At 43.5% G+C, this 21,527-nt stretch overlaps 1 protein-coding gene across 3 annotated transcripts in view; it reads left to right on the forward strand.

The window, feature by feature from the left end:
* PHACTR1 (phosphatase and actin regulator 1) overlaps window positions 1–21,527 on the forward strand; it is a 485,326-nt gene that overhangs the window by 138,619 nt on the left and 325,180 nt on the right. The gene's annotated exons all lie outside the window — the stretch shown is intronic.

Below are 21,527 nucleotides of genomic sequence, written 5' to 3' on the forward strand. Positions count from 1 at the left end.
TACCTAACTTAATTCTTAAATTTTTCCATATTTCTAGGTTATACAGTTTGTGAGTTTTTCCAAATTGTCACATATCTCAAAAACTATTCCAATATATTCATTGAAAAAAAAATTTGTGTCTGAGGGGACACACAACCTGTGTTGTTGGAGGGTCAACTGTATGTGATTTTTAAAACTCGTGTTTTGTGACTCCCTTATCCCTCCTCCGTGTGACCTTCTGTCCCCTGGGCCTCTGTAGCTCGTGAGGTAATAACACCAATAGCTTCTTTAAAATTATTATCATTTTTTATTGTTGACACTATTACGGATGTCCCCCACTAATAACAATAGCTTTCAACCAACCTGTCAACCCCTCATTTCCAGCCCTCAGACTGACCAAAGGTAAGGAAGCCATTTTCTTCCTTCTTTTATTTTCTTCCACCAATACTGCAAATACTACTTCTCCCTCAAAGACAGGCAGCTCACTCAGGTGAAAACCCTTTTCTAAGTCAGGAGTCATGTGGGCCTCCAGAATCAGCAAAGCAGCCCTGTTGATAGACAATTCAAGTACCCTCACTTCTATTTACCTGGGCCAGATGAGCCCTCTGCGGAGCAGGGATGAGGGAAGAAAGGCTCCCTAGGCTGGTCATAAGGTTGTGCTGTCAATTAGCTCACATTAATGGCAATTTGCAGGGACTACCCCTTCCACTAGGACCTGTGGCATTTTTATTGCAGCCCCTCCACTTTCACTTTTTAAGCTTTATCGCCATCTTGTGGCTACTCCCTACATTGAATGTGAATGATTCCGCACAGGTAACCTGCCTCGCAATGACTCATTTACTCAAGTACTTTTTGAGCCTCTAATACCCAACCCACTTGCCCAGAAAAAACAAAATGATAGAAGTAAAGAATAACAAAACCTAGAAGTACTATTATAATTATTATTTAATACCCTTTAAATCCAAGTAGTCAGGCTTGCACTGACCTGGGTTTAAAGAGGCATTAAACTTCTGCAGTCTCCAGCTGACTTCTCAGCCCAGCCATACTGTTGCCCTATGAGAACTAGATGTGTCCTGCTATATAATAATATCCCATTAGAGTTGTGGGACAACTGAGAAGCAGAATGTAGTCTCTAGCTTATATACATAAAATTACAGAAATAATAAATGCCCAGCATAGGAAAAAATCCAAAAAGTCAAAAAATTAAAATTGTCTTTGATCTCATCACACAGAGATATCTATCTCAATTAACATTTTAGTGTGTATCTCTCATATGTTATGCATATATGTTACAAAAGTAAACCATATTGTACATGCTGTTTTTAAATTTTTAAACTGAAACTTTAAATAGCATTAAGGCCTCTTTCTTGTTGGCTGCTGTATTCATAGAGCCTTGAATAACATTTGGCACGCACAGTCTTCTCTAAAAGTAGCTGTGAAATAAGTTAATATGAATAAACAATTTGCATAATTCCTTTTAATACCTTATAATATTCCACTTTGAGGTTATCCCATATTTATTTAATTTACTCTTATCGGATAGTGTAATTTTTTTCTATTTTTTACTAGAGGCCCAGTGCACAAAATTCAGGCACTCACGGGGGGCGGGGGGAGGCATCCCTCAGCCTGGCCTGTACCCTCTCACAGTCCGGGAGCCCTTGAGGGATGTCTGATGGATGGCTTAGGCCCACTCCCAAAGCCATCAGTCAGACATCCTTATCACTGCCGTGGAGGTGGGAGAGGCTCCCGCCACTGCCACTGAGCTCGCCAGCCGTGAGCCTGACTTCTGGCTGAGCAGCACTCCCCCTGTGGGAGCACGCTGACCACCAGGGGGCAGCTCCTACGTTGAGTGTAGTTCAGCTGTTCTATTGATTTGCACTTAGCCTTTTATCATATAGCATTATTAACAAAACTATAGCAAGCAAAGTTTGGGGGTTTGATTAGAGAATGACATAGTAAAGGGCCCCTCAGTCAACCTTGTAATAATGAGACCAGCAGCACCAATGTGCTCCCTGCTTTCTAAATAAAACAAGAGTTCTGATGCAGAAGGGGGCTATGTCCCTGCAAATCTTACCCATCCAAGTGAGACCAAAGTGGCATCATCTTCCTTAGAACTTTTATCCACGATCCTCAATTCTATCTGCAAACTAGAATTACCTCGAGAAATTTTAGAACTTGGGACGCCTGGATCCCAGCCCGAGATTCTGACTTAATGGGTCTCAGGTGGGTCTCACCCATGTGTAGTTTCTAGAACTCCCAGGGTATTCCATGTGCAGCCAGGAAAGAGAAACTCTACATGGAGTCACCCACTGATTTCATGTCAGGGAGACCTCAGGAGCCGGGAGATAGCCTAGTGGAGAAGCCCTCCTCAAGTGTGTGACCCAAGATGAGCACACAACATCATGGGCATGGTGGCCTCTCAGACACAAAGCTGCAAGGTCTGCATCCTCATGCTAATTGGAACACCTTGGAGCCATTTCAGGGAACTCATAACAGAAGCAATGCAAGTAGAGCAAGTACTTGCTTGCCAATACCACAATGACTTTATATACATCAGTCATACCCTGTGCACAAAGACAGACTGCATCTCTCTATTGTGACGTAGTAAATCCATTAGCAGGTGTTATCCTTATAACTCACCTTGACTATTATAATAGGCTTCCATTGTTAGGTAGGAGGATATGAACTTGGGAACTATATACATACATTGCCATTAGCACCATCTGGTAGACTTATGAGGGAGTTTCTTCTCTCAAATTCTTTAGAAATGTAGACCACATTTCCCTTTGACAATTCCCTTACCTGATTAGTTTGCTCTCACATATACCAGACTTCTGAACGGAGCATGCCCAGATCACTTACCCCTCCCCCCAAGACACAGCTAAGTGCTTCACACAGGACCAAAATGCCAGACAGTCCCACGGGACGAAAATGAGATAAAGGCTCCTGTTCCCCCAGGAGATTCTAGTTAAAAATAAAAGAAAACAACAAAAAAACATTCTTCCGTGCCAAAAACAGTTCTAACCACATTTCTTCAGGGACTGAAGCACCTCCGTTTTAAAACTCCACTGAACTGACAGTTTCTCGTGTGTTTTTCTTCCCACCCACTTGCTTTTGATCTGCGTAGCTCTTTCTCTTTTCATCATCACTCCTGTATTTTTTTGGAGGGGTGGGAGGGTCTCTCTGAGAATTAGAAATGTCCATTTTGTATCTCTCTCCAGTATGCTAAGGGTAGAATTCGAAGTAGTCAAAAGTTCTATGGATGTCTCCTTGGTGAAGTTTAAAGTCCCTGCAGGCTGCCTGAGCAGTTTGCTGTCACAGTGACTTCCACCTAGAACCCGTCACGTGGGCCAGCGGCACGTGTGGAAAAGGTGATTCAAATACAAGTTCTCAAATTGATATCAGCAACATTCTTCTCCGAGGAGCCCTTTCTGAAAATAGCACCTAATTGAACTGAGTGATAAATGAGAGTTATTGCCAGCCTTGGTTTCTCTGTCCTTTTGTTCTGGAGTGGACAGGAAAATATCTCGCAACCTTCCCTTTGACTAGAATATTTCTATTAGCATTAACATACCCAATCCCTCCCATGCTAAAAATAAACCCCCTCCATCCCACATCCGCTTATTATTGCCATAGGCTGTACCCTAACTTCTCCTACTCCAACACACGCACACACACACCCCTAATTTATAGCGTCCGCCTTCACTTATGTCTTCAATCTGACCTATTATGTCCTCCTCCCCAAATGTAATGCGCACCTTGTAGTCTGCCCCTTACTTGACTTTCTGGCGCCATTCAGCTCCATGGACCACTTTTTCCTTGATACACCGTTTTCCTGACATCAGGCCACCACGTTTTCTTAGAAATTTGTTCATACTTTGTTGGCCATTCCCGAGGTCTTTTTAGCCTCTATTCCTCCTTCTGCTCTCCTGAATCTGTGTCACACTGTCCTGGCCTCTCCCTTACTCTTCTCTCTGTAGTTTCTCTGCCTCTAGGATCCGTCCACTCCCACATCTCCAAACACCAGCTGTGAGCTGATGCCTCAAAGAACTCCCTTCCACCCAATTACTCTCCTGGCCCTAAAACCGTGTGTCCAACAGACCTCACAATCTCAGCAAGTCCCTATGCTGCCTGTCCCCATGAGTGGCAACCCCAACAGCCCATTTGCCAAACCGGAAACCTGATGACTGAACCCCCACATCCTGTCACCTAAATATCTCAGACACATGGTCCCTTTCCATCTCAGCTGTCTTCGCCCCTTCAGACCTCTATAACAGGACCAAGACCGGGTGGCTCACAGAACAGCAATTTCTGTCTCTCACGGAGTTGGAGGCTGCTGGCAGATCCCACGTCTGGTGAGAGCCTGCTCTGGGTCAGGGATGGCCGTCTTTTCCCTATAGCCACATGGTGAAGAGAATGAGGGAGCTCTCAGGGTCTCTTTTGCAGGGCACTAATCCCACTCATGGGGCTCCACCCTTGTGACCTGATCACCTCCCAAAGGCCCCACCTCCAAACAGCATCACATTGGGAATTAGGTGTCAATATACAGGGTGGGGCAAATGTAGGCTTACAGTTGTGAATATTCGAAACACAGAGTTCGTCCTTGTATTATTACTTATTAATTATTGCATTGTGTTCTACATGAACAACCACAGACCTACTTTTGCCCCACCCTGTATAAATGGAGAGGTGAGGATGCTGCTTTAATCTAGGCAGCTGGCATCACTCTCACAGGGTCACTGCAGCCACCTGGCCAAACATGGCTTCCTTTCATTTGACCCAGAGTCCACACTTGCAGCTAGAACGCCCTCTCTACACTGCAGTCCACCCTGGTTATCAGGATCTCCCCATGGCCTTTAGGGCACAAACCCCTTTGCATATGCTCTGCAAGGTTCTCTCTGACCTCCCACCTACTGATCCCTCCAGCCTCCTATGTCCACCAGCTCCACTGCACTGCACTCTAGCCCAGGACTCAGGCACTAGGCCTCCTGTGTCCACCTCAAGCTGCTTACATACGCTGTTCCCTTGGCCTGAAATACGACCTCCAGTAGAGCAACTCCGTCTCAGTCCACTGCTTTGCTGAGTTATAACTACATATCCTACACAGCCTCCCCAGGGAAAGCTCCCGCAGCCCCCCAAAGCTGGGATAGGGGCTCCTGTGTCCCCCCAGAGCAGGTGAGTATACTTCAATCCCATCACTCATTATCTTGGACCGAAGTGGCCTATATGTCTGTGCCTTCTCCCTTTAAATAAACTGCAGATTCCACAGGTAGAGTGAATTTTACTTATCATTCATCCACAAAGTCTGTCACCTGCCTGACATGCAGTAAGTGATCGACGAATCACAATGAAATGCAGCATGGTTTTACTTTCCTAATTCAGGGATGGTATGGAGAATTGTGACAGAAGTGATCATTTTAAAGACATTAAAGTAATAAAAGCATACCCAGAAGGAAGAGAACAATCAGCCCTTTACCTGATACCCTGGTTAATGTAATTTTAGTCGGATCGGTATGTTACCAACTGTTATAAGATCCCAACTAATACGGTTCGTTTAATTTGTCCAAGTGAAGGAAATTACAATTACAGGTGTGTCTCTATGTAGATACTTGCAAGTGCTCATAAAATGTTAACACTGAAGTCATTAGGCAGCCAGGTGAAGGAGATAAACTAACATTTCCTAGTGATCAGCATGTGTTTGCCTGCGCCCTCTGCTGGATTGACTGAGAATAGCTCCAGTGTGAAAAGACTCCTTCAGGAATGATTGCTTAGGATCAACCCAACAGTGAGGTTCTAGGTTCAGATCAACTCAGACTTTGTGGAGGAGAATGAGTGGTTAAAAGCCCAGATGAAGCTGTGTGACATCACCATTGGACAGGAAACTGCTGTTCTGCAGCCTCGTGCAAGCTCATTGGTGGGAGGCCCACACTCCCTTGTCTGCACACTTCCCGATGTCCCTCCAGCTGAGGGGTGTGGCTTTCTGGTGGCAGCACAGGGCCCTCACCTCCAGGCATACAGCCCTCCCCTTCCACCACCAGTGGCCACTGCCCCGGCAGCCAGAAAACCAAGTCTCTGACCAGCTGACCCTCTTTAAGGCCTGGTTGTCAGATTTTACAGGTATCCTGCAAATATGTCCTTTTTTCTGGCACCCTATCTCTGACACACCCAGCTCTACCACCTTCTGGCTGCCTGATGCCACCTTGCTTCACTTTTCAACCCACTTCACTTTTCCTCTTAAACTTCACTCATTTCTAAAATTGCTCAAACTTTTAAAACATACCTTTCTTCATTATTTTTTACTTGTCTAAATCCTTTCCCCATTCTTGTTTTTATTTTTTATTGTTTTTGACTATTTCCTTTCTTCTCATTATTTTCTCTAAGCTATAAACTTACGCAGTGACTTATTATTTAAACTCACTTTCAGTCCTCATCTTTTCACCAGGAGGCTTTCAAGCTTTAACTTTCTTGGTCTCTTAAATCACTTGCCCTTTTATATTGTCTTCTCTTATTTTAATATTTTATCAACTTTTTCCTATCCTGCCCAGTTCCAATGTTTGAATCCGCTTGTGAATTATTTTTTTTTACCAGATTTTTACTTTATTTACGTTTCACTAATCATTCCTAACCCTTGTGTGTATGTTTTATTTTAATTCAACATTTTATTTGACATTTAAACCTCCTTTGCTTTATTTTTTTACATTGTTCATAGAAGTATTATCTACTATTTTTATTTTTAAATTGTTATTTCTTTCTATTACTTCACAAAAGGCAATTCAAGAAGCATGCTGATACAGGTGACAAGGGGAAGATGGCATGCACCTGGAAGGAGCGCACATACTAGTAGGTGCTTGACCTTCCCTCGGGCAGAGGGCAAGGGCAGCAGGAGCCACGGCAGGTGCTGCCCTGCACATGGTGTCTCTGTGAGCAAACAATGAAGGCCACTGAGTCAGGAAGGGAGGCAAAGAGGGGCATCTTGGAGGCGCTGACTCTCAGTTGGGCCGCTGGCTAATGAAGATTCTGTTTTCTGCTTATCACAGTAATTGGGCAGCAGTATCTGCACATGCATACCCAAAACATTACTGCGGTAATTTCAGTAGAGACGGCTGCTCCCTGACTTTGTAGGAAGTGAAGAAAGTTGAGGAGACCTGAGGACAAGAGGCTCCCCTCATATGCTCCCCCAAAGATGGTAATAAAACAAAACAAAAACAAAAGGAGTTAATGCAAATGAAAACAGGGAGTGATGGAGGAAGGAAAAAGTGAGACTGAGGTTACAGGAAGTTTAATATCAACTCTCTCCTTGTTCAGCCTAAGAGGGACAAGAGGAGGCGCCTTAGATAGACCCACGTCCCTGAGAATTAAACTCTGTCTGTGCTTGACCTCTGCTTTCCAGAGGCGGGTGGGAGGCATTCCGCCCCCCAGGGGACATTTGGCCATGTCTGCAGACTTGGGTTGTCACCATCTATGAGGAGGGTGGGGTGCTACTGGCATTAGCAGGCAGAAGCCAGGGGTGCTGCTTAACACCCTGCCATCTACACAACAAAATTCACCCAGCCCCAAAGGCCAACAAGCCGAGGTTGAGAAGCCTGCTGTAATGACAGTTCTTCTCACAACATTGCTCTCTTCCCCCAAATCCCCTCTGGTGAAACAGTATCAACCCCACCAACCAACCATGGCCAGATGTCCCAGTCCCTCTCTTATTTCCCTACGAATTATTTCCCCACACCTTTCCCAGGATGAGGATTCTCTTCCCAGTGGTCGTTTCTTCCTCCAGAGCCACAGCCCCGCGCCCTGACCAGAGCCGAGTAAGCCCGCACTGGCCGTCTCAACAAGTCACTAACCAGCAGCCGGGCCCAGCGAACACTGAGCTCGCTAAGGACAGGGCTCTGCTGTCCCAGACCCGGTAGGTTCCTGTGACTCCTTTCCGTCACCAGCCCTGCATATCCCCAGGCTCCTGCCTGTTCGGCTTACAGGTTTGAGGATGAGGGGCTACGGAGGAAGGGAAGCAGACACCCACGTAGGCAGGACAGAGTGTGGGGGTGAAGGAAACCCCATGCCACCCCAACTCTTGGTCATGTTCCTTAACCGCTCTGTGCCTCGGTTTCCTTATACATAAAGTGGGGATATCTTAAAGGGTTGTTGTGAGAATCAAGTGAATTGGGACAAGGAAAGCTAAGTGCCAGGCACAACAACTGCCTGATGAAGGAAGGGGAAACATGAATCTGGGCAGTGAATCAATAGCCAGGAAGTGCATGTTCTTGTTGCTAATGCTACCCTTAAGCAACATGGTTACAGATGTATCAGCCAGATGGTCAGCGAGACCAAAGGTTACCTCTCTCCAAGGGTAAGCGAAAGCCAAACAAGTCTCAGTTCCTTACAAGGGCAGCGGGACTGGCCTGGCCTGGCTCAGGTTGCTATTTGAGGATGCACTCACCAAGCGCTAGGCTCCAAGCTTCCCTGCTGCTTTCTTCTCAGCTCCTTCTCCTTGGCCCCAGGGGAGTCGGTGCCTTCCCGCATATAATTCAGTACATAATTATGATGTAGCACAAATGAAGTGGGATCTTAATCATTTTATTAAAGGTAAGAAATATGGCTATACCCTTGAGATGATACGGACACAAAAGAGTTTTAAAATTATTGGCCATGGTTATGTCTTTCCACCAGCTGAGTTATAAAGTCTGTGAAAAGCTTGAGGTTAATTAAGAGGATTGCAACCTATTAACAATCCTAGACAGTGCTAAAGAGGTCAAGAACTCAGTTGTAATATCTATGGATTTGTGGTTCCATCTTATTTCCTGACCATACCACATGTTTTATAATTTTAACATCTTATTAAGGAGGTAACTGCCTTAAAACTTTAAAAATAAAATCCTGTTTTTTAACCTTCAGACATTTTTTAATGGAAAGTTTGCTTATTACTTTAACAGAATACATCCATCCATTTTTAGATGCAGGGGATAATCCAGCTATTATTTCATATTCTCAGCACACAATACAGCATCTGGAACAGAGAGCACTTCTTAGTTATATCTATAAATGAATAAAATATACAGATGTATCCCAATCCAGGCTCTTCCCCTTCTTAGCACCTCCAGCCTTCATGTCCTTATTTAAAGGGGCCGATTGTGATTTTGTTGCGATGATGTATGTGAAGTGCCTGGCATACAGAGAGCATTTCATACATATGTTATTTGTTAGGCCATGATCCCAACCACCTCCACAAACAGAGCAGGAGGTCATAGGAAACCAGACCTAATGGTAGGGAGGAATCCACTAGTTAATTCAGTGTTTGTCAACCTTGGGTAACTGTCAACTTCATCTGCTAACCTTTCAAAAAATTCCAATGCATGGTACTCACCCTTAGGGAGCCTGATTTAAATGGCGACAAGGCATCCGTATGTTTCTAAGTTGCCCCGTCCCTGTTTTTATATGAGATAGAAGAGTGAAAATGTCAGTTGTGCTGTGAGTATAAAATTAATTCCCAGATAGTTGGCCTGTTAATAGGTCTGGTTTTAACCTTTCAGTCAGAATTATTAAAAGATATATTACTTCTTGCCTGGTTGGTTGGATCATAGTCCTCATGTGCCATGGTTGTGGTTATATCCCCAGTCGGGGCACATGCAAGTGAGTGGGTGGAGCAGTGAATCTCTCTCTCTCTCTCTCTCTCTCTCTCTCTCTCTCTCTCTCTTTAAATAAATAAATAAATAAATAAATAAATAAATAATAAATATTTTTGTGTTCAGTGATCTTCCACCATAGACTATTAAATTTAGGGAGAGAATTCAAAGCACTGCAAGACTGATACTTGACTCAGAATACACATAAATTCTGTGTTTCCATGTTCTCATTTCCTATTATCATAGAGCTTCAGGGGTCAACTTTTTCCCCTTTCAGAAACCCATGTTTAAAGATGTTTTCTGTTCTTTAAATTAGAAGTGCTGTTGATAATAAACTAAAAGGCTTCCTTTCCTCAGATAATTTGTATGTAATAGCTTGTAGAGCTCAAAAGCACAGTGCAAAGCAGGGTATATAACTAGTCAGTATTCTTTCCTTTGAAATCCAAACTTAACTTTTAGAAAGGGAGAATTTATTGGTTCTGGGGATAGTAATAACACAGGGCGTCCCAAAAATGTATACACACTTTAACAGCTGATAGTTAGTTTTGAAAATGAATTTGTATAAGTTCTGCCTTTACAATTGTTCAAAGTGCATGTATACATTGGGGTGGGGACACCCTATAGTTCAGGCAAGGATAAATGCAGGCCCTCGACTGATGGCATTAAGACTCTCGCTGGGTCTCTTCATCTCCCAGTTTGTTACCTTCATTCTCTGGTAGGTTCTCTCTCCACAGAGGGCATGCTGGGCCCTGACAGGTCAAGACTCCAAGATGAATACAGTTCACGGTCTCCCAAAGAGAAACTCTCTCTCAGTGAATGTCCCAATTCCCCAAAAGAACTTTGCTTGGCCCTTTGGGTCAGGTGCCCAATCTGGACCAATCACTGTGTCTAGAGAAATGAGGTCTTCTGATTGACACCTGGCTCCACCACTGTGGTGAGACAGCATCCTTGACAGACATCCCCACCAGAACCATAAGGAGAAGAAACCAGCAGTTCCCATGAGAAAGGAGTTGGGGACAGACAAATTAAAAAATGACCAATACTGGTTGCCATGTTATTACTGTATTTCTCTTTTCTCCTTCCAAATTCATTATTTATGCCAAGTAGAAAATGAAGGCCTAACAGAAAAATTAACTACATTATATAGTTGCCATTTCTTCCCTTTTGAAAATTCTACCATAGGCTTTGTTTAAAAGTCACAAAATTCTCTTAAGTTTTAAAGTAGATCAACAAAGAATTCTGTTTTTATAAAATAAATATGAATTAACAAAAAAAATTATCTTGAGTTTGTTATTTCTCCAGAGAAGCAGATGGGGGTTGGGAAAGAAGAAGATAAGGTTGAAAATTATAAGCAATTTTATTTTGGGGCTCTTCACTGTAGAAAGCTTCTATGAAAAGTTCTTATGCCTGGTATTTCTGTGTAATCATTGCAGTTTGAAAGGATAGAATCTGACAGGCTAGAACTACTTTGGGAAGGTCACTTCGGTCTAAGGTTAGTCCTCAGTTTTAAAGATCCAGAAAAGTAATATTTTCCCCCAATATATTCAAGCATTATGAGTATCTGCAAGTCTGGCTAATACCAAACTCACAAAAAGAAACCAGAGTATCTTCTTGAAACCCCACTTCACCTATATTTCCATAGTGACCAAGCCCTCCTAATTCTATCTTCTTAATACCTTCCCTCATTCTCATTCTCTCTCTTTTATCCCTTGTGACTCTCATAAACAAACCGTCATACTTTCTAACCTAGAATACACTTCTGATCTCCTGACTCAATCCTTCCTCTTCATTTAATCCACTCTTCATGCTGAGGTCAATATTCACATTCAAATGTAAATTTGGAATAAACTTCCTAGCCTGGAACACTGGGAAAGAGTAAGTAGGTCCTCAATTAATATTTGAAATGGTATTATTGGAAATGGTAGTTCAAAGAGAGGAGATTGTCAGTGATTTTCCTCCCCCAGAGGAAATTTCTAGGAGATGCCAAATGTTAATCTCAAGGTTGCTCAGAGAACATGAAATACTAGCAAGATTTATGACTAGGATAACCCTAATGGTTAGTGGTGTCCGGCTGTGTCAGTCTGATGCAGCCATCCCCTCTTTGGATCCTTGGGCAACTGGTTAGAGGGTCCTCTTCTCAGAACTTTAATAAAGAAAATTCACAATTTCTCTTATTCTTAATTCCATTTCTAAGTTTTCTGATTACCATTTCCCTTCTGATGGTTTATTCTTTCTTTATAAACTGATGGAACCAATAGGCTCTAGGTGGACACTATTCTTCCAGCCTTAGGCTTAAGAGATCATTTTAAAGGAGAGTAGATGATAGATTAGAATTCAGGGGTAGGGAACCTTTTTTCTGCCAAAGGCTATTTGGGTATTTATAACATCATTTACAGGCCATACAAAATTATCAACTTAAAAATTAGCCTGCTATATTTGGTCAAACATTTAATTCACTCACCCCAAATGCCTTGGAGGGGCAGACCAAAGGATTTCTCCAGCCTTATATGGTCCGAGGTCTGGATGTTCCCCACCTCTGGATTAGGTTGATAGATTGTAGATAGATAGAGATAGATAGATAGATGATAGATAGATAGATAGATAGATGATAGATAGAAGATAGATGATAGATAGATAGATAGATAGATAGATAATAGATAAGATAGTCTTTAAAATATATGTACCTGTTTTCAGCTTCATATATGGATCTCAACCAGTTTAACTGGCGGACCCAATGAGATATCTATGTTATATTGCCTAAAAAAGTCTCTGGACTCTGCTAAGCAATGCATAAATATGTATTGATGATATGATGAAGGAGGAAGTATGAAGAACTACAATCTATTACATGAGAAAATGTATTTACTAATAACACATAGAACCATACAGAAATTAGGCACCAAGGGGAAAATTGCCTAATATTTCAAGTATCTACCAAATCAGAGCTGTCCTAACCCGTCTTCCTAGTGGCTCCCAAAGATAAGCCTTGACTACTGCTACTTCCATTCCATAGAAGTTTCTGTTGAATGATTTCCCTAGCACTAGGTGGGCATCTGTGGCTGGCTAGACTGTGGTCTTACTGACAGGTGCCAACACATGGCAGAGAGGGGCCATGTGGTCCTAGGTGTCAGCAGGTGTAAAGTGAATATGAAACACCACTACCTGGCTGGATGCCCGTTTGGTGACTTGGCAGATTCAGTATCTTGAGAGGTGTTTGCTGACATGCTGGTAGTACATTTCCAGACTGACTAAAAGAGTGGGGAAATATTATTGCTATTCTGTTCAATCATGCAAGAAAAAGGTCATTCTGAAAGCCATTTTATCTGTCCTGAGCCTAATTTGAAAGACTTTGCCTAATTTACAGCCAAAATGCATTTTCAGGGACAACACATTTCCAATAGCCATAATCATCTTTAAGAGGATACTTTAAAACGAATGTGAGGCAAATTTCCTCTGGGGCTTTATTTAGATAACAGAAAAGTGTACTCATGAGATTGCATAATACAAAGGAGCCTGATTTGGGGCTGTGTAAGGTTTGGCAGCTGCAATAAAACCGGAGAGGAAAAATGACCAATTAACTTTGTGCTACCATAATGGTCCGGCATCTCAGATTCACCAGAATCGTTTTATACAGCCCCTACTGCTGAAGAAAAAAAAAACAGCATAATCTTAATAGTGATGGGATTGTAAAGGAATCGTTTAAAACTTTACAATATGAATTCTTATTATTTCTCAAAAGGTACAGCTAATTCTTAGCAAAAGCCAAAAAGGCTCAACCAAACAATTTGAACAAAATCAAACCATTAATTGAAAATATAAACTGTGATAACAATCCTGATGCCACTGTAGGATTAAGTGAGCAAAGCAGAAACTTTCTTTTCAGTCCCAACAAGAATCATCACCACCACCACCCCCCCCCGCCCCCGCCACACACACACTAAACATGAAACATCATTTGCAAAAATCAGAATCTCAGATGTGAAGACCTTTCTGGAGCTACATCAGATATTCAGTAATTATCCTGGTGAAACAGTGTTGACATCTTTAACATTCAGTATCAGTATCCGGAGTCTGAGGAGAATGACATAGGCAAATCTGGGTCCTGACAACTTCATTTATAGGTTTATTCTCTCTGAGAGCTCGGGTAATAAAACATCAATGCCATGTTTTAATTAGTATATCACCAAACAGAATGACAACAAGAGATACTCGAATAATTCCTACAAATTTTCCAGCTGAGCCTAAGTACCTCAGTTATCACATATTCACTTCCAGTCACAAGAGGCAGCTGGTTCTCTATTTGAGCAGCTTACATTTTTTTAAAGCTGCTTTATATTGACTTCTTTATATTGACCACTATGTCTCACTGTGTCCATGCATCGACCACGCTTCACACCCAGCCCAGGTAGGACGCGCCCAAATCCTTTTCCGTGTGCCAACCCTTCTCATCCTCCCAGACAGATGTCAAGTCCCCTTCCTTCTTCTCTTTTTTTGGAGGAAACATTTTCTTCTTCAATAATAGAATTCAACAAACATATGGAGATTGGTTATTTCAGACCAGGCTAAGTTCTAGCATTAAATAGGGGGTCAAGATTGGTGTTTGTCTTTAACAGGTCAGTTTAAACAGAGACAATGCATAACCAGAATGAATTAGAAAATGTGATAGGTGCAGTTGTATAGATTAAAAACAAGATGTTGTGTGGTATGTGATGGAGGAGGTAATTCTGCTCGGAGGAGTCAAAAAAGGCCTATGATTGAGCTGAGTCAACCGATGAACCAAAACATATCTAGAGACAGAGAAGCATCAATCAGATGCTCAAACCTCAGAGGGAAGGTGGTGCAGGGTGGGAGTTAGGGGGAGAGATCAACCAAAGGACTTGTATGCATGCATATAAGCATAAGCGATGGACACAGATAACAGGGGGTGAGGGTGAGGGCAAGACTGGGGCGATGAGGGGACAATGGGGGGATAAAGACACATTTGTAATACCTTAATCAATAAAAACATTTAAAAAATAAAAATTAAAAAAAAAAAAGAACTGGGCAAGTGAGTAGGAGATGGAGGTTGGCAGGGAAGAGGGGTTGGCTGCCTCTGCACACAGAGGGGGCACAGGAAAATGCAAATGTGGCAGGGGGTGGGGTGTGGGTAAGAACAGTGTGTTCATGCGATTGCAGGTCAGCCAGGCACTGGACACCTGGCGGGAGGAGGTCCCTGACACGTAAGAAGCACCTCTTCCGGGTCCTTATAGGTTTGCTTGGCAACATGAAAATCACTCATCCTTGAAGTCATCAGAGGCCCCGAATGAGCCTCAGCAGAGAAATGACACTGTCAGATTTGCGTTTGGGTAAAATGTGTCAGATGGTTGTGTAGAGAGGACGAGGGGAAAGGCAAAATTGTTGGCTTGTTACAATGCGTGGGCAATGGCGATGGAGAGGCAACGCAGGGGCCCAAATTGTCATGTAAGTAAAGTCCTCAGGACCCAGTATCTGACTGGAGGTCAGTGAAACGAATGGTCAGGAAGACTTTTCTTCTTAAAGACTCCAACTTTTTCAGCCTTTACATATCATACTATTTCCCATGTCCTCACCATTTTGGTTACTTTTGTGATATAGATAGCACCTGGTAATCTTTATACCATAATCTAATTGCCACCTATTCCTCCTCACAGTGTAATGATCCTGAAGTCATGGCAGTGTCACTATTTATACTATGGTGTCAACTTAAACTGCAATTTTTAAGTCACAGTTCCAGGCTATTAGGAATGATTGTCATAATCGCTATGGCTTCCCCCATCTGCAAATACCGAGTGGTGAGATATAGACTTATATGCAAAAGTAATTTGTTTCAGATTTATTTTTTTAATTATATTAATTGAACATGGGAGTGAGTTAAAAAATATGAAGGGTATAGCATTAAGCCTGATGCAATGACTTCATAACAAGTAGATTAAAGAAATGATATTGCCACTCTTTGGAAGTGATCCTTGTTCGTCTGCAATAGTGCAATGGAGTTACCCATGCATCCCCTCCAGGTTAAGTGGCTGGTCAGTACACTTGGCATGTACAGTCTTCATGAGAGTCACTTTGAAAATGAACCCCTGCCCAAAGCAAGACGAGGGCATCCTGGTTGCCCTTCGAGGCTTGGGATCTGCAGCATTCCCTCAATTCCCTCAGACATCACCAGTGAATACTTGAAATTCCCTAGGAGACATGCTCAGTAGCATCAAAACTCACCACTCACACATGCCCATGGCCAGACCTCCCAGGGTTCTCTGACTTCTAACAAAACAACCATTTGTGATCTCCCTCATCCTAAGATTCTAATGCCCCATATCCATGCAGCCCTGCTCTGGCACCTGTACAGCCCTCCTACTGGTCATGGCAACAAGTCCCGCAGAATGAAGCTGGCTAACCTCACTTGGCTCAGCTCCTTATTAGGGGCCCATCTGCTCTTCAATTCTGCATAGAGCCCAGCCCAGCCTTGGTGCCATGCACACCCGGGGCCCAGGCAGCCAAGAGGGAGGAGTGGGCAGGTGCCCCTCCTCACACTTCTTAGACCAGCTCTATAATATGCCAGAGAGCTGCTAAGAAAAATATTTCTGAACAAAATGCTTGCAATACTGAGTCATCTGCTAGAGGGCAACATATGTTAAACAATAATGTGGCTTTTGTCTGTTGATGACACAAGTACTTTTTGTTGTTTTGTTTTAGTTCAAAGCAAGGTCTAGAGCCTATGATATATCCAAATGATTCTTTGTTGTTGTTTTTTTAAAAAAATTACAATGCCAGTAGGCATCTCAGCTGAAAACAGCAGCCTTTGAGTTTTTGCTATTTTTCAATAGATTTATAGTGAACACCTTCATTATTGCTTTTACCACCTTCTGAAACAGATTCACATAATAACCTCAACATGAGTCAAGGCAGCTAACCATTTCCACCATCAACAGTGAATTTTTCACCTGAAAGTTCTATTAACATCACTACCTGAAAACCAGTACCTGAGAGGGGAAGCTTGAAGTAAAATACATCACAGAGGACAAAGAAACATTTTGTGATTGCTGCCTGTGGCAAGCTGGCACGGCCATGGCATACTCAGCCCCAGGGCACCTTATGTGCCACACCAGCTCAGCCTGGTTCAGTGACCCTGAGAGGGGGCGGTGAAGGATGGAGAAAAGACAGACAAAAAAAGAAAGCTGGGTCTGGGTAGGACGCTGCTCCTGGATGGAGGGACATCACCAGTGCTCACAAACCGTGCCTTTATTTTATAGCCAGATTCCACAAGGCAAAGTAAGGGCGTGGTCAAGATATTTACAGCATTCTCGTGAGTTTCGAGCCTACTCAATTACATACACCTGAACTCTATCAAGCCCATATCACTCAGGTACGTGGGGCCACGTGTTCGGACCATATGTTCTAGCTTACAACTATAGCTGTTGGCTATAATTGTGCTGGGAGGGCTCTGGCCTCCAAGCTGGGACTTGCACGTGTCAATGAGAGGACTGTGCCCTCTCATCAGTCCAAGGCTTGAACCTGTCCAAAGATTGTGACCGCTCTCCACAGTTGCCCTTCCCCAAAAGTTCTAACCTCAAGAGTTGACATGGCCAGGCTTCCAGGGGGACCCCATTTCTAAAACCAGGAAGTCCATGTTAGGGATTTTATTTCATTATCTGTGGTGCACACATTGTGTTACCCAAAGGTAATGTTTCATTTTGAAAGGTTTTGTCAGCTGGTAATTTCTGTGCATATCTATGAGCTAGGCTCTGCCACTCAAGACAGAACACTGGAGAGGTGCTGAGCCCTTCTCAACCACACCTCCCATTTCCCCCACCCCAATCGCTTGCCTTCTCTGATAGTTTGTTTTGTTCTTGGGTATTGAGAAATGAAATTCTAAAACACTGGCATTTAGGCCACCATAAGTGCTTTATAGGGTGTATCCTTCCTACTTGAAAGGCTTCATATGTCCTCAGCCCCCAGGAAGCATAGTTTATCAGGTCAGATACTGAGTTTCCTACAGAAAATCCCAATGTAGACATATGAGCAAACCATAAAAAGCAAATGCCCCATCTGCTAAGAGCACAGAAGGTGATTTCCTAGGTCTCCATAGAAAGAGATCATACAGACTACAGAACAGCACTGGGCCCAGAGGTGGGTCAAGTGACTTATCTAAGCAGCTAATTACCAGGCACATTGACCTTGAGCATTCGAAGGGCACTTAAAGTGACAAAAACTTCCTGCAAATTTTCATGCTCAAAGTCACAACACTCTTGCTACATATCCAAAGGGCCATTTGCTGGTTAGGAAATGGGCAGCTTAGAACTTGGTGGGAATGTTCAAATGCTAATAGCTTCCCTCTTTCTTACCACATATCCCAGGAAATGTCTGAATGGATCAAACAGTTCTCAGGTCATTCCAGGGGCTCCCAACCGACTCTATATTCACTCCTGGGGCCCTCCAGTCCAAGAGCGCTCCTAAGAGGTGGAATTATTTCCTGGTATCCTACCAAAGTCCACCTCTGGGTGGCTAAATACATTGCACACTTTCCCCAGGCTCTTTGCATGTGTGTGTGTGTGGGGGGGGGGGGTTGTCTCAGGGCCTCCAATCCTGAGGGAGCTGAGTGATTGTTACAGTCCAGAGACACCATCCACTGTAAATGGGGGGGGTGGATTTCACAATGAGGAAAAGGCAGTAATGTACCCAGTATCCCTTAATAATGTTTCTCTTAGCAGATGGGAAGTGGTCACAGAGGTAACCAGTTTACACCCTATACACTTAGACATTCTTGAGGATATTATTCTGGAGAGCATACTGAACTTCCAGGTAATCTCTGAAGACACCCTGATCCTGCTGAATGGCCTGAGACATTGTCATTACCTTTTTCCTTGGCTCTGCTAGTTCTCCTCCCACTTCGGGGACTGTTCCTCTCGCCTCTTTTGCAGACTCCTTCGCTCTGCCAAGTCCTTAAACTTTGGATTTCATTCATAGTCTTTCTTGCCTCTGAGACTCTACATGTCTTCCCTGGGTGACTTCCCTTCAACTACCATGTATGTGTTCAGACATCTGTACCACCAGTCTGAGGTCCAGATCCCTGTCCCAATCACCTATTAGCTTTCTCCACCTGCACCTCCAATGCTGTAATCTCCAATGAAGTTCATTATCTTTACCATCAAAAGGTGTTCTTCCTCCTTTGTCTCAATTAGGGCCACCACACGCACAGTTGCTCTAACAGCTGGGTCCAGTCAGGAGAAGGAGACCTCACAGTAACTGAAAAGAAGCAGCTCAATATGTGAATTATTAAACTATGATGATAAGGGGGGAACTATAAAGATGTAAAAAGGACTCTAAAGGGCATCCTGGGGCTGAGGGATTGTATCTAAAGAAGGACGAGTTTGGAAGTACCCCCTACCTGGGGTTGGGATTCAGATCTCATTGGAGGTGTGTGCAGTCCACTGGGTGATGGAGAACTTGTCTGTACATCCAGGCCAAAGCCGATTGACAGGCACTGGGCAGCAGGAACACTGGGTGCAGATGAGCCCAGGCTGGTGGGTGGGTCACAGTGAGTCGGGACACCACAGTGAGAATGAGGCCCGAAATGTGCTGTGTCTGCATAGGGAGGGCTACAGCAATATGGTACCAGGCCCAGCCAGAGCTGTGAGATGACAAAGGGACCACACATGTTGGGTGTGCATCAGAGGCAGGAGCCATTGGATGTCCCACTGCAGGACCATGCAGCAAGGGCCAGAAAGAGCAAAGCTCAGCACAACCATTAAAGAGTAGCTCCCTTTGTCCTGCAGTGTTCCTCCAGTGCCCTCTACTGGCGTGGTAAAGGAGAAATGCTTACATCCGATGCATTATGGCAGAGCAGGTACTGAAGGGTGAATTTGGATCTGAGCAGTAATAAATTGATGACTGGCACAGCTGCCCAAATTAAACTCCTCCCTCCCACTCACTTCCTCGCATTAGTTGCCAAACTTTGCTAACCACGTAGCGATGAATGTGGACTCTAGAATAGACTCCATCCTCTCCCTCATTCTTACCACTTCTGCCTTGGCTCATCCTCTTCTCAGCTGTCATATGGATTTGGCCATGGCCTTGTGACTGGCCATCCTGCCACCAGCATATCCTGACTGTAGTCCAATCACCACACACATACCAGGTATCTTCCTAAAATAACAAAATCATCCTTATTATGCCCTTGCTTAAAAACCTCTGATGGGTAATTGGCTGGTGTAAGATATTAATAACTGGAAAACGCTGTGGGAGGAAAATGATTCTGTAGAGATTCTCTGTACTGTCTGCACAGTCTTCTGTAAGCCTACAACTGCTCTTAAAACATAATATCTATTAATTTAAAGAAGGAACACCTCCGTGTCTCCCCTGTGCCAAATTCCTCCTGGCTTCAGACCATTGCCGCCCTTCATGTCTGTGCAGCCTCATCTTTCAGTTCTCATCAGACTGAATTTCACAGACCAAGCCCTGAATTCCCACAGCTCTCCTTCAAAACAAGGCATCCCCCTTGTGTGGCATACCCATCCTCGCTTTCCTCCACTGGGAAATGGAGACTCATCCTTCAAGCCCCAGCTCAAATGTCAACACTCGGCAATACCTTTCCAGACAACCAGGAGAGCCAGTTGTTTATTTCCCTCTGCTCTCATTTCATTTCCTAACACGAAGTATTTTAAATTAGCTGTGTACATGTCAATTTCTTTCAACTGTTTATAAGCCAGGGAGCGGGGACTGTTTCCTACTCAGCTCTTTATCCCCAGAACCTAATACAGTATCTGGTACAGAGCAGGCACTAAGTAAATGTTTGTTGAATGATGAGAAGAGCAGTGAGCACCTGGGTAACAGATGCATGTCCAAGTCTCTACAGTCAGATAGTCAAGATATATATCTTGGAGGGGAAAATCATAGGTCAAAATAAAAATTCTGGACATTCCTACATATACATCCTTAATAAAAGTATAATGTTGACAATCAGTAAATTTACAATTGCTAATTCGGAGAGATTAATCATTATTAAATTTCAGAAGAATTGGACACTCTTGGGCCTAGGTCTGTGCTCCTGAATAGAATAAGTTGCCAAAGTGATAAATGACTAATGTTTCTTACATTCAGCATATCAACATTCAAGGCTGTTGTTGCACTTCACCCAGAAACCCAAATGGCTTCTAGGTAAAGGGCACTATTACCCGTAAGTTTAGGTGAAAATGAGCAGCAGGGGTGGGCAGAGTGCATACCTGTGATCATAATTTAGATTTCCATTAATTGTAAGTAAGTGTGCCAGGCTCCTGGCTCAGGCTGCACATAGATGATCTCATGTAATCCTCAGATTGGCCTAACCCAGTGGTCGGCAAACTCATTAGTCAACAGAACCAAATATCAACAGTACAAAGATTGAAATTTCTTTTGAGAGACAAATTTTTTAAACTTAAACTATATAGGTAGGAACATTGTTATTAACTTAATTAGGGTACTCCTAGGCTGGCCTTTGCTAAAATAATAATAAAGCCACCAACACAAAATAATTACAATTCTTAAATCGATGACAAAAATACCTGTAGGATTTGCAGCTGGTTGGAAAAATACAGGTAACTTTATGCTTCAAGTAAGTACTTTTGTTACCCGCGCGCGATTTGCGGACGCTACTAGCACTAACCACTGCACAAGAGACTGCTGACTCACTGGCTCACTCAACTCGTGCATGAATTGCACGCACCTCCCCTGCGCTGCGTATCCCGCGCCCCGCCTGCACAGTGTGTCTCCCTTTGCCCAACCGACCAACACCCTCCACTTCTAATGCCACTTCTTCAAAATAGACTCGCCCAGGCCGAAAACCAACTTCTGCACATGGGCCACGAAGTTTCAATCGCACTGTACGCGCGCCCACACGTGGTATTTTGTGGAAGAGCCACACTCAAGGGGCCAAAGAGCCGC

Source organism: Myotis daubentonii, chromosome 3 (genome assembly GCF_963259705.1).
Source record: "Myotis daubentonii chromosome 3, mMyoDau2.1, whole genome shotgun sequence".
NCBI lineage: Eukaryota > Metazoa > Chordata > Mammalia > Chiroptera > Vespertilionidae > Myotis > Myotis daubentonii.